Here is a 12500-nt window from a genome sequence, read left to right on the forward strand (position 1 = left end):
GTCTTCCGGTTCCTGCGGCGCCCCCTTCTTGGCGTCCGCCTGATACGGGCTGCCGTTCTTGGCCAGGCAGATGGGAGGGGCATTGGTGGGGTTCTCCAGCAGGTGGCAGATTTCTCCCAAGCGGTCTCTGATGAGGCGGTGAAGGAGCTTGGAGGCCATGATGGCGGCGCCGGAACCGGCGTGCCCGTCGAACACGCCCCAGAAGTGGAGAGGGATTCCCACGCCGTCCTGGGAAAAAGGTACGCCAGCATTAAAATGCTTGAAATGTATGGAGTAAGATAATAGTAGCGGTGATATAAAAAAATAATAATGTAAAAAGTAAATATTCAAAAAAGAAATTCAAAATTCAGAAAAAAGTAAAAATTCTGAAAAAGGTTCAAAATTCTGGAAAAAAAATACAAAATCTGAAAAAAAGTAAAAATTCAGAAAAAGTAAAAAAATCAGAAAAAGGTTCAAAATTCAGAAAATCTGAAAAAGTAAAAATTCAGAAAAAGGTTTAAAATTCAGAAGAAAAAAAATACAAAATCTGAAAAAAACTAAAAATTCAAAAAAAGTAAAAAATCTGAAAAAGGTTCAAAATTCAGAAAAACTAGAACATCTGAAAAAGTAAAAAGTCATACGGTAATGGTTTAAAATCCTCCCATTCGATTACAACTTTCGACTTCACCTAACAAGATGATGTTTATTTGAATTAATTAATAAGATCATAAAAACTGACTAAACATCTTACATCCTGCACTTATACTGTGTAAGTATTTGGAGCTAGCACACTAATTTAATTCTCGCTCTGGGTTTGTACCATAATGATTGAATGCTCTTATTGGCGCTAAATGTAATGTACTCTGATGGTTTCCAATCTCTGGATCTGCAGTTTAAATGAACGCCAACCAATGAGCTTCTTCCTCATCAGCTTCCTGCAGCAGATCTAGAATAGAATATTATGGTAAAGCTGCCCATAAATCAAGATATTATTGCTTTTCTTTTCATGATGGTGTATGGTTTAAACAATATATAAAGTAGTGTAAGAAAAAACAAACAATAATGTGAACCTACAGTGATATTTGTGTCAACAGGATGAACACAAGTGTTTCAGAGATTACGGGGAAACATCCTCTGATCCACCAGGAGGCGCCGAGTCGGCCTGACTCACTAACTAACACATGAACAGGCATCTGCTCAAAGGGGGGAGGGGTGCAACAAGACATGATGTCATCCATTTACACCCAATGGAGGGTGTGTGAGAATTAAAAAAAGACCGCTAGGCCAGATATGACTGTTCAAACCTGCTCTTTCTTTGACATATCACACTTTCAGTTGATATTTTAGCATCGATTGGCTATTTTGGTATTCGGTAGATGTGGAAGTCTATTGTTCACTCACTTTTAGCTCTGTTTTTGGTCTCCACCAACCCCGATTGCAGTATCTGGGACCTTTTAGCTGCTAAATCCTCTTCTATGTTCAGCAGCGAGTTGCTAACTGTGTCTGTCTGCTGTTCTGTGCTGAGGCTAAAAACCATCAGCTACTGTGAGACTGAGCTGAAACAGTAAACCTGCAGGACAACCAAAACAATGAGCTGAACGATGTTAAAAAGGTGAGGGGCCTTTGATGGTCTCATTGCTGTAGTTCTTTGATGGCCTTATGTGACCTCTTCACTTCTGGCGCTTGCATGTACACGACGGAGTACTAGTTCTAGTTTCAGATGCTCTGCTTTGTGGTGAAGAGATGGGGAACAGTGCGATACATGGAGCGAGTGTAGATGTCCTGCAGGGCCCGGAGGTGAGTCCATCAACACCAAATATGATCCAAAGACACGTCGGGTATCACATAACCACTATGAGTGCAATAACGTGCTAATCACATCAACGCACTAATGCTCAGACTGGTATGGATTTGGAGCCGTCATGATCTGGGGTTGTGTCTTGTTGCTTCCCTCTTATTTTGTAGTCTCTGTCTCTTGTGTTGTCGTGTTAGTGCTCTTATTTTGTAGTCTCTGTCTCTTGTGTTGTCTTGTTGGTGCTCTTATTTTTTAGTCTGTCTCTTGTGTTGTCTTGTTGGTGCTCTTATTTTGTAGTCTGTCTCTTGTGTTGTCTTGTTGGTGCTCTTATTTTGTAGTCTCTGTCTCTTGTGTTGTCTTGTTGGTGCTCTTATTTTGTAGTCTCTGTCTCTTGTGTTGTCTTGTTGGTTCTCTTATTTTGTAGTCTGTCTCTTGTGTTGTCTTGTTGGTGCTCTTATTTTGTAGTCTGTCTCTTGTGTTGTCTTGTTGGTGCTCTTATTTTGTAGTTAGTCTCTTGTGTTGTCTTGTTGGTGCTCTTATTTTGTAGTCTGTCTCTTGTGTTGTCTTGTTGGTGCTCTTATTTTGTAGTTAGTCTCTTGTGTTGTCTTGTTGGTGCTCTTATTTTGTAGTCTGTCTCTTGTGTTGTCTTGTTGGTGCTCTTATTTTGTAGTCTGTCTCTTGTGTTGTCTTGTTGGTGCTCTTATTTTGTAGTTTCTGTCTCTTGTGTTGTCTTGTTGGTGCTCTTATTTTGTAGTTTCTGTCTCTTGTGTTGTCTTGTTGGTGCTCTTATTTTGTAGTCTGTCTCTTGTGTTGTCTTGTTGGTTCTCTTATTTTGTAGTCTCTGTCTCTTGTGTTGTCTTGTTGGTGCTCTTATTTTGTAGTCTGTCTCTTGTGTTGTCTTGTTGGTGCTCTTATTTTGTAGTCTCTGTCTCTTGTGTTGTCTTGTTGGTGCTCTTATTTTGTAGTCTCTGTCTCATTCACGCCCTCTTTTATTTTGGAGTGCCTCTGTCTTGTCTTAGTTACTTCCTGTTGTTTCACCTGTCTGATGAGTGTCGTCAGCGTTGAACTGTGAACTGTAAACGGTAAGTTTATGTTCATTATATATCTGTTTCTAATCCCTCCTTTTCCTGCATTTGGGTCCCACTCTGTGTTTGAAGCCTGCGTAGCGAGGCGCCTCACCCCTCTGACACCTTCAGGATGAATCGGCTTGTACTTTAGATTTGTACTTGTTCACTGAACTCATGTCACTGGTTTCTTTCTTTTTCTGAGAACAGTGTGACATTTTAACCTGATAAGAAGGAACTCTCCCTCTTTGATCTGACAGTGAGGTTTGCTAGAATAGATCCACGCCTGAAGGACAACACCCATACATGTTTATTATTACATTTCTGTAAGTTCACGTCAGTAGATAAATGTGACCAGAACCCAGAAACTGGGCTCGGTCTGACTGAGATCCTGTGAGGGATCATCATACATTCTCATACCTTCCCTGTGACCTGAGTAAATCCCATACCTGTGAAGAGTTCTCTGGTTTGTCCTTGGGCTTCCAACAAAAGAACCGGGTTAATCATGTGTACACCGAGGTCCGCTCTAGAAGCATCGGTTCTTCACTCACCCCGTTGTCCTCCAGCAGAGAGGAGTTGCGATGTTTTCCACTCGGCTTCTTCACGAACAGCTTCTCACACGAGGCCTGGTCCTCGTTCAGCATGCTCTTCCCGGCGTTGATCACCCTGCCGGAGAACGAGGTGAGTTAGAAAACAGAACGGCAGCCTGAGATGGGAGGACGGGATGCGTTGGGGTCCCAGTGGGAACCTGCAGGACGGATTAAGTGTTTGTATTATGCGAGGAGGCCTGCGGAGGATGAAAGCTTTGAGTTTCATCTCCCCGGTGTGTTCTGCAGCAGCTCAGACGTGCATGTTTGTTTCCATGTTCCAGCTCTACTAACCATGCGTATGGTACTTTTTGTCAAATATTTGAATTGCATGTTACAGTTTTCCGGATGTATTTTTTCCATCTCTGCTAAGCCCCGCCCACAGATGCTACCATGGAGCCCACACTGCCACTAACCACACCGCCTGAAGAAATATGACCTAATATTTTGGGGGAAATGACAAGTGATTTCAGAGCGATGCCATTAGAAACATCTTCTGTGTGCAACATGAGCCGTGAAGCTGGTTGTAAAGACGGAAGTCTTCAGATCAGAGCGTGAAAGCAAACATTACATCACCGCCATCGAACACAATGAAATTAAGGAACAACAGAGTTCCTGTGAGGAAACTTCTCTTTTCACCGTTCCAGTCATTACAAATACCTTCAGCCTGACGATGTCCTCTAACGATGTTAAACCTCTACATAGAAACGGAATGTTCCGACCAACGGCGAGCTCCGTATCCACAGCCTGGACATGAGAGAGCCTCAGTCTACTGAGTTATCTGTATGTCGGACCCTGTTAGAACCGGACAGTGCTAAGCTATGATTAGCCAGTCTGTGTCTCAGGGGCGGGACTTAGCGAAGGGGCAGTTATTATTAATAGATTATAAGAATCTAATTGATTTCCCTTTTAGCGGCTGCCTGCAAACGGAAACACAAACAACATAATGTTTTACAAAAATGGTTTCTCTCGTATAACAATCTGTTGTAAACAGACTAAACCCTGCAAATGTGTCCCGGTCCCAGTCCCGGTCCCAGTCCAGGTCCCGGTCCCAGTCCAGGTCCCGGTCCCAGTCCCGGTCCCAGTCCAGGTCCCGGTCCCAGTCCAGGTCCCAGTCCCGGTCCCAGTCCCAGTCCAGGTCCCGGTCCCAGTCCAGGTCCCGGTCCCAGTCCAGGTCCCGGTCCCAGTCCAGGTCCTAGTCCAGGTCCCGGTCCCAGTCCAGGTCCCAGTCCAGGTCCCGGTCCCAGTCCAGGTCCCAGTCCCCTTTAAGCCGTCGCATGAGGCCGTCTTGGAAAGGATGCAAGGTTTGGACCTCATGCTGGCATATTACATAACGTTTTCAGTTTCAATTATGCATAAATGCCACATTAGTTGGATAATATGGCATAATGCCTGTAGCGCAAATTCCAGTAATTCAAGTGTGGTCATTAAAGATTCCCTCGGAAACTTCTGCAGCCGACGGATTAGTAATTTATCAGTTAGTGCCGGCTCGAGGAGAGCAAATGAGAGGGAGGGAGGGGGAGAGAGGGGAGGAAACTGGACGGTCAAACAAAAGAGGAGAGTAAAAAGAACTCATTAAAACGAGACCGCTGACATCCCATCTTTCTAGTTCAGCTGATTCCAATCGCATCGCTGCAGGAAAACGGTCGGCCAGAAGCTTTGATATCAGAGAGTAGAAATTAGGGAGGGAGGGGGGGGGATGCAACCCAAATCTGGATTATGAAAAGCCCTTTCACTGTCTAATCGGCTCCACAGATCCAGCATCAGGACTGACGACGGGGAGGAACCTAAACCTAAACGAGGCCAGGAGGTGGAACAAACCGGCTCCTTTCTGGTCCTTCCATTCCTGATTATGAAAAGAAAGTTTGGCCTTTAACGCCAACATTTTCCAACGTATTCACTCCATTCAAACACAGAATATTCATCTCATGGTGTCATTTCCCCCATTCAAGCAGATTACACAATCTTCAAAAATCCTCATAGTCACCCTTTCCTCAAGCATTTTCAAAGCTCATCTCGTCATACACACTTCCAGATACTCAAACACTCAAACTGGGAAACGCTCACAAAGAGGACTTTGTCACATGAATTCAGACTTGTTGCACAATCAGTTCAAATATTGGTCAACAAACCCTACGTCATTCCAGTTTTTTATTTATTCTGGACTTTATTCAACGTTTTCAGTGATCCACGTTTGGCTTCAGCTTGTCAACAGGTAGCGTTCACAACCGCAACTTCTTCACAACCGGCCTTCTAGTTGGAGGATTATTGTTTGGTTGTCTATTCTAGAAGTGTGTTTATCCAGATTCCATCTTTGATAGTTCTTTCTTTAGTTAAGTATGTACTTGTTTAGTGTGTCACAAGTATTTAGGCAGGTATCGGACCAGCATGCACCTGGGTGGGCTGCTGGGTTTTTACCAGTGCAAAGAGAGGCAGCAGGAGCTTCTTTTGTTTGCTGGCTTGTTGGAAAATAAACCATCAAAAGCTCTGAATGGACAATGAAATGATTTTGCGGCTTCAATACAGTTGAGCTGTTTAGAGAGGAGACCAGGTTGCTATGAAAGTTAAAGGTCTTCTTTCTCCGTGTAAGGAGGTGAAGACTCAGCATGTATTTTGAACGTGGTCACATGAGTCTGATGAGCTATAATCAGAGGTAACGAGGATGTGAGTCTCTACCCGGGAGCTCCAGCCTTTCGATAATGTGACCCGACTCTTTCACGGATCTGCGTTTCGGTCATAAGTTTCCTCAACATGTGACTGAGGTTGTGTTTTGTTGCTCGATCCCTCTGACGAGTTAACAGCATGTTATGTTTGGACCAGAGCAAAAAAATAGGAAGTGGGGAGTTCCAGCCGATTCTCCGGTTGCTGCTTCTTAACGTCACAGATGTGCTGATGAAATGATCTGTCTGTGGACGACAATAAAAATAAAAAAGGCAACTTCTCTCCAACACACCATGTGGGTTAGAAACCTGCTGTGACGTTCCTGCAACGTGACAACTAATCCTTCCAGATCGTTGCTGATGGCTCTGAACCGCGGATGTTACCGCTGCTGCCTTTCACGTTGACGGATGTTTCACACTTCCTGTTTGAGCGGCCTGTGTGTGTGTGTGTGTGTGTGTGTGTGTGTGTGTGTGTGTGTGTGTGTGTGTGTGTGTGTGTGTGTGTGTGTGGGGATCTCTGGTGGAGGTGAGCAGCTAGATGAAGGCTGCAGGCCCGAGCAGCCGATCAGTGGAGTCACACAGTGAATTCCTGTGCAGGGAGAGGACGCTGCTCGTCATGTCCATGACATGAACACTCCTGATGGAAACCAACACCACGCAGACATTCTGTGCTTAAAACGTGCTGCAGCTCGTAATGACTGGTTCACTCTCCATTCTTAGGTAGAATTAATTATGATCTCTGATGTATTAAATACATGGCAACACACTCAAAGCTTTAACATTTACATCTATATGACTTATTATATTTGTTCAATTCAAAAAGAGAGTTTTTTTACTCCAAACTACAATAACGATGCTTTTTAGCTCCTTCAGGCAGCAGAAACAAGTCAACAAGCTTTTAGTGTCTTTTAGCTCTGTTTTGGTCTCCACCAACTCTCTATAACTGCTTAATATTCCACTACTGTCATTTATACATTACACTTTTATTCTAAAATATATTGATTATCGATGTCCCACTAGTGGAAGACTATTTCTCATAGAAATCCTCTAATATTACCCATAAATCCTTGACTTGTTTTGTTTTTCAACATGAAATGATTCTGTTTAAAAAGTAATAACTTACATCTGCTCTCTCTGCTCTGACCGACTCTCCTGTTTATTCATGCATTATTAATAATATCACAGACAGGATGTCATAGATAATACATCAGAGGTATATCAAGTCATATATGATCCATCATCCATCCATCCTTCCATCCAGGTATCTATGAGTTAATTGAATTGTTTCTGACCTCCATGAAAACAGAATGTCTCTCTCTCTCTCTCTCTCTCTCTCTCTCTCTCTCTCTCTCTCTCTCTCCACATTAAACTGTATCAAATATGTGTTTGATGAAAGCACTTAGAGGATTACTGTGAGTGCACTCGTATGTCGATGACACCGTGTTGTACAGTTACATCATTATCTCCACATCCTGCTACGACCCGCTGACGAGGTTTCAGGCTGAACTTCAGATCCTCCGTGTGATGGATGACATCGGCGGTGTTTATTTTGGACACTTAAATATATTTCATGAATAAGTACACTGCACTATATAAACTACTAAACAGTAGTAATACTGGTTACATTCAGGAAGTGTCCTTTCCTCGGAGCCGATAGAATAACATACTGCTTGCATCGATGAAACGTAGCCGTGTGCCGTCATCTAAACTGAGGATTCAACGTTGTGATATTGAATCTGATCTAATGGTGAGACCATGAGGATTCACACCCCTGTTGCCCGGGCAACAACAGGGACCACGAATCCTCGTTACCATGGTGACACCAATGTCAAAGTGGGGAAAAGTTGCAGGGGGTCTACATGTACCCCTCGGCTGTGTGTCCACCACTGAGCCCACATCCATGGATCAATGAGCTCCGTGGAGGTGATCGGTGATCCATAAGATCTATCAGATCCATCAGATCCATCAGCTTGTGTGAGTAAACAACAAAGAATCACTCAGCAGTATATCCCTACGACCTTTTACAGCAGTAACGAGGCTGCACTTCAGGGAGGACGTGAGTCCTCGTCCCCCCTCTTTAACGCCGATGTCGTCATTTTGGAGATTTTTGGATTCTGTTCTGAGTTTCTGACGCTGAAGAGCCGACAGACCAGATCAGACCGGATCAGGTGGCGTCGCCTCACAGCACGCCGTGATCACGCTCCCTCGGCAACTCCTCGCCAAAGTCAGATGATGGTGCACATTCCCACGCACCATCACCCCCGGTAACGCACCACGCAGCATCCTGGTTCCACCTCTCCCGGTCAGGCTCTCCTGAGACTCACAAATCTGCATGAGTCGGCGTTTTTTTTTATCGCCTTCTGTTTTCACCCTGCAGGTCCTCCAGGACAGGAAGTGGGTAGTAGAGCCCACATACTGGACTGGACTGGACTGGACTGGACTGGACTGGACTGGACTGGACTGTAGTGGACTGGACTGGTCTGTACTGGACTGGACTGGACTGGACTGGTCTGTACTGGACTGGACTGGACTGGACTGGACTGGTCTGTACTGTAGTGGACTGGACTGGTCTGTACTGTACTGTACTGTAGTGGACTGGACTGGTCTGTACTGTAGTGGACTATACTGGACTGTACTGTACTGTACTGTACTGATCTGTACTGTACTGGTCTGTACTGTAGTGGACTATACTGGTCTGTACTGTACTGTACTGTAGTGGACTGGACTGGTCTGTACTGTAGTGGACTATACTGGACTGTACTGTACTGTACTGTACTGTACTGATCTGTACTGTACTGTACTGATCTGTACTGTACTGTACTGGTCTGTACTGTAGTGGACTATACTGGTCTGTACTGTAGTGGACTGGACTGGACTGGTCTGTACTGTAGTGGACTGTACTGTACTGGACTGGACTGGTCTGTACTGTACTGATCTGTACTGTACTGGTCTACTGTAGTGGACTGGTCTGTACTGTAGTGGACTGGACTGGTCTGTACTGTACTGTACTGTAGTGGACTGTAGTGGACTGTACTGTACTGTACTGGACTGGACTGGACTGGACTGGACTGGACTGTAGTGGACTGTACTGGTTTGTACTGGTCTGTACTGGTCTGGAGCTATTCCGTCCTTCACACCTCCACCCCCTCTCCTCCTCCTGTGGAGAATGAATGTTTCTCCTCAGCGGGAATCGAACAGCAACAACCAGAGGATGAAAGCTGCTGCTGCTGCGTTTCTACCTGCGTGATGCGTTAGAGGACAAACGCACCTGCAGGAAATCCTAAAACCTGTGTGTTTGTTTTTAAAGCAGCCTGTTGGACACATAACATGAATACATGTTGTTTTATGGTGCATGAAACACCCGGACAGGGTTGTTAGGAACATAAAAACATTTCCTGCTTTCACTTTCGCGTCTCGTGACAATAACAGCATGAACCTGTGTGTCTGGAGGAGGAGCCTGCAGGCCATCATCTTTTAAGAAGGACTAACGCGTCGTTTTAAGCGTTTTGAGGTGATTACGCACCGTGGAGGAGGAGGGAGGCCACAGAGAACATCTCTCTGCGGCTGATCTCAGACCTGCAGAGGCCTGACGATCAGATCATAATGTTTGTGATGTAAATGATTTAGGGGGGGGGGGGGGGGGCACTCACTCTGCGTATCCCGTCCTCCAGGTAAGCCTGCTGTCCCTCTTTAACGCCAGCACCGGCCGTGACGCGTGCTCCGTGGAGTACTGCAGCAGCTCCGGGGTGAGGTCCAAGAAGTCCGGCCGGCCGTAGGGGAAGCGGGGCGGCAGGCCTGTCCGGGCCGCCGGCCGGGCCCCCGCCGCCGCCGCCGGGGTGATGGTTGTGGTGGTGGTGGTGTCCGTGCGGCATCATCCCTCCCACCAGGCTGGACATCGCGGTTTTTACTTTGCTGATCATCACCGACAACAAGCCTCCTCTCTCCCCTCCCTCCCCTCCCCCCAAACAACAGATAAACAAGAAGAATGGACCCGGAGGGGCTAAAAACGCGACGCTACGTTCCGGAGAACCCGAACCGATTCACGGCCAGCGACGAGGATCATTTCAGGAAGCGATCGTCCTCCGCTCCTCGACCCATGTGACGGCTTCCAGCCAGACGCGATGTTTCCCTCTTCTAAACAGGATGAAGCTGCCTCCTCCTCCTCCTCCTCCTCCTCCTCCTCCTCCTCTCTGAGAGGACTCAGCGCTCAGAAGGCTGGGCTTCACGGGGATGTGCAGCCGGCCCTGAACGCATCATACAGCTACAACAAATATATAGGCTGCTTTATTATAATATTATATATATTATATATATATATATATATATATTATATATATATATATATATATATATATATATATATATATATATATATATATATATATATATATATATATATATAATATTATATATTATATATATATATATATATATATATATATATATATATATATATATATATATATATATATATATATATATATATATATATATATATATATATATATATATATATATATATATATATGTATTTATGAGTATTCATTTAGGCAACTGCAGCATACACTTTGTGTGTGTATATATATATTTGATATATTAAGTATATCAGGATTTATATATTATGTATATATACATACATACATAATGTATAATATATATATATATATATAAATATGATATATTAAGTATATCAGGATTTATATATTATGTATATATACATACATACATAATGTATAATATATATATATATATATATATATATATATATAGGCCTTTATATATTATGTATACAATAATACAATGTATATTTATATAAACTAATCACAAATTAAAGCATAATAACTATTCTGACATTGATGATTAAAGTGAAAATAAGAAAGTAGAATAACTTTACTAATAACTCTACAGTTATACATTAATATATACATTAATAATTAATTTATTAATTAATAACCCTAACCCTTAATTAATTAATCAGGGTCAAAGTACATTTAATCAAGTACTATACATAAGTCGGTTTTGAGGTACTTTCTTCACTATATTTACACTCACAGGCATATTTATCCATCTTTCCATCCATATAATGAGCTTACACCATATTTCATTTATTTCTTATTGTTGTTGTCATGCAGCTGTAAGTGTGAGTGGTGACTGATCCCACGTTGTACTACTCTGGTTATCTTTAATCATCCATATTCCACCACGTCACCATCATTAAATCACTACAACAGCAGCAGAGTGGCGTTTGTCCTTGTTCTGATAGAAGAGCGGCCTCTAACTGTGTGACATCATCACTTTGATTTATTCATTTATCTGAGGTCACAGTCCATCTCTCAGCTGCAGCACTCAAGGGCCGCCATGTGGTTTAAGTATAGATTGTTTTTGGCTTTTAGGAATCGACCCGTTTATTCTGTCAACCTGCTCTTCACTGACTCTAGATCAGTTCAGAGACACGTTTATATCCACAGCATGTTATGAAAATGTGAGGAGTAGAAAGTACAGATATGTGGTTTCAATTGTAGGGAGGAAAATAATAGTATACTGAGACCTGAAAATCCAACTTGTACTTTGTTCCTTCCCGCCGCTGTAAAATATCATGCATTGTAATTGATTGACTTATTCACCAGTCATAAACTTTATGAAGCATTAGTGCTTTTAGCTAGATAGTAGCTCTTCATACATTGAGGTTGCACCTGCGTGTGTTCTCCACCAGATGGAGCCACAGTTTCATAAGATGAGGAACCAGCGGGCTACGACGCTGCAGCAGGGCCTCATGTGATTCTGTCACTGAGTTTGACCTCCTCGTCTCCGGAACCGAAGGTCGTAGAGACTCCAAACTGGTGGTGTTGGAAAGCTCGCTAGCTGGATCCCAGGTTGGAGTCGCTCCGACCCTCCGTTCAGCCACTACGGTGGAAAGAACCTTTAAATGTGAAATTGACAAACGATCAATGCAACCGATCATCTTTGTTTCTGATATTTTTACAAATGATGATTAATCGAGATTAATCCACAGCTACCCCGTGATTACGTATTATGTATTACTCCCCGGAGTCTGACTGTGCGTTCATATTGTAGCTCCACCTTCCCTGCTGTGATGCTGCTCATCATTGACCGGTCTATGCTGACATGTTGGAGATCCATCTAAACGAGGCTGGGCCGGCCATCATGGATAACTTCTACTATACTACTACCAACACCAAATCCACATGGAACCCAAGGTCCTGGTCTGCTCCAGATTTCTGCCTAAAAGTCTGTCAGAGTGCAACACTCACACGGGGCACCTTTTTTTGCAGAATGAAAAAGGAAGAGTACTTGACCTCGAGGTTGGAAACTACCAGACCAAAATACATCCATTGTCTACCGCTTGTCCTGTATTTCAGGGTAGCGGGGGGCGGGGGGGGGGAGAGCCGATCCC

The 12500-nt window shown here is 43.7% G+C and overlaps 1 pseudogene across 1 annotated transcript in view; it reads right to left on the bottom strand.

The window, feature by feature from the left end:
- LOC311030387 (protein phosphatase 1H-like) overlaps positions 1-10276 on the bottom strand; it is a 15529-nt pseudogene extending 5253 nt beyond the window's left edge. Inside the window, exons 1-3 of the transcript XR_014599406.1 lie at positions 9736-10276; positions 3390-3504; positions 1-228 (exon numbers count right to left, since the gene is read on the bottom strand). The exon at positions 1-228 is cut by the window's left edge and continues 102 nt beyond it. The product of XR_014599406.1 is annotated as a protein phosphatase 1H-like (transcript). The remainder of the gene's footprint in view (positions 229-3389; positions 3505-9735) is intronic.
- Between the last annotated feature and the right edge of the window lie 2224 nt (positions 10277-12500).

This window comes from Eutrigla gurnardus (assembly GCF_963514095.1).
Source record: "Eutrigla gurnardus genome assembly, chromosome: 2".
Taxonomy (NCBI): domain Eukaryota; kingdom Metazoa; phylum Chordata; class Actinopteri; order Perciformes; family Triglidae; genus Eutrigla; species Eutrigla gurnardus.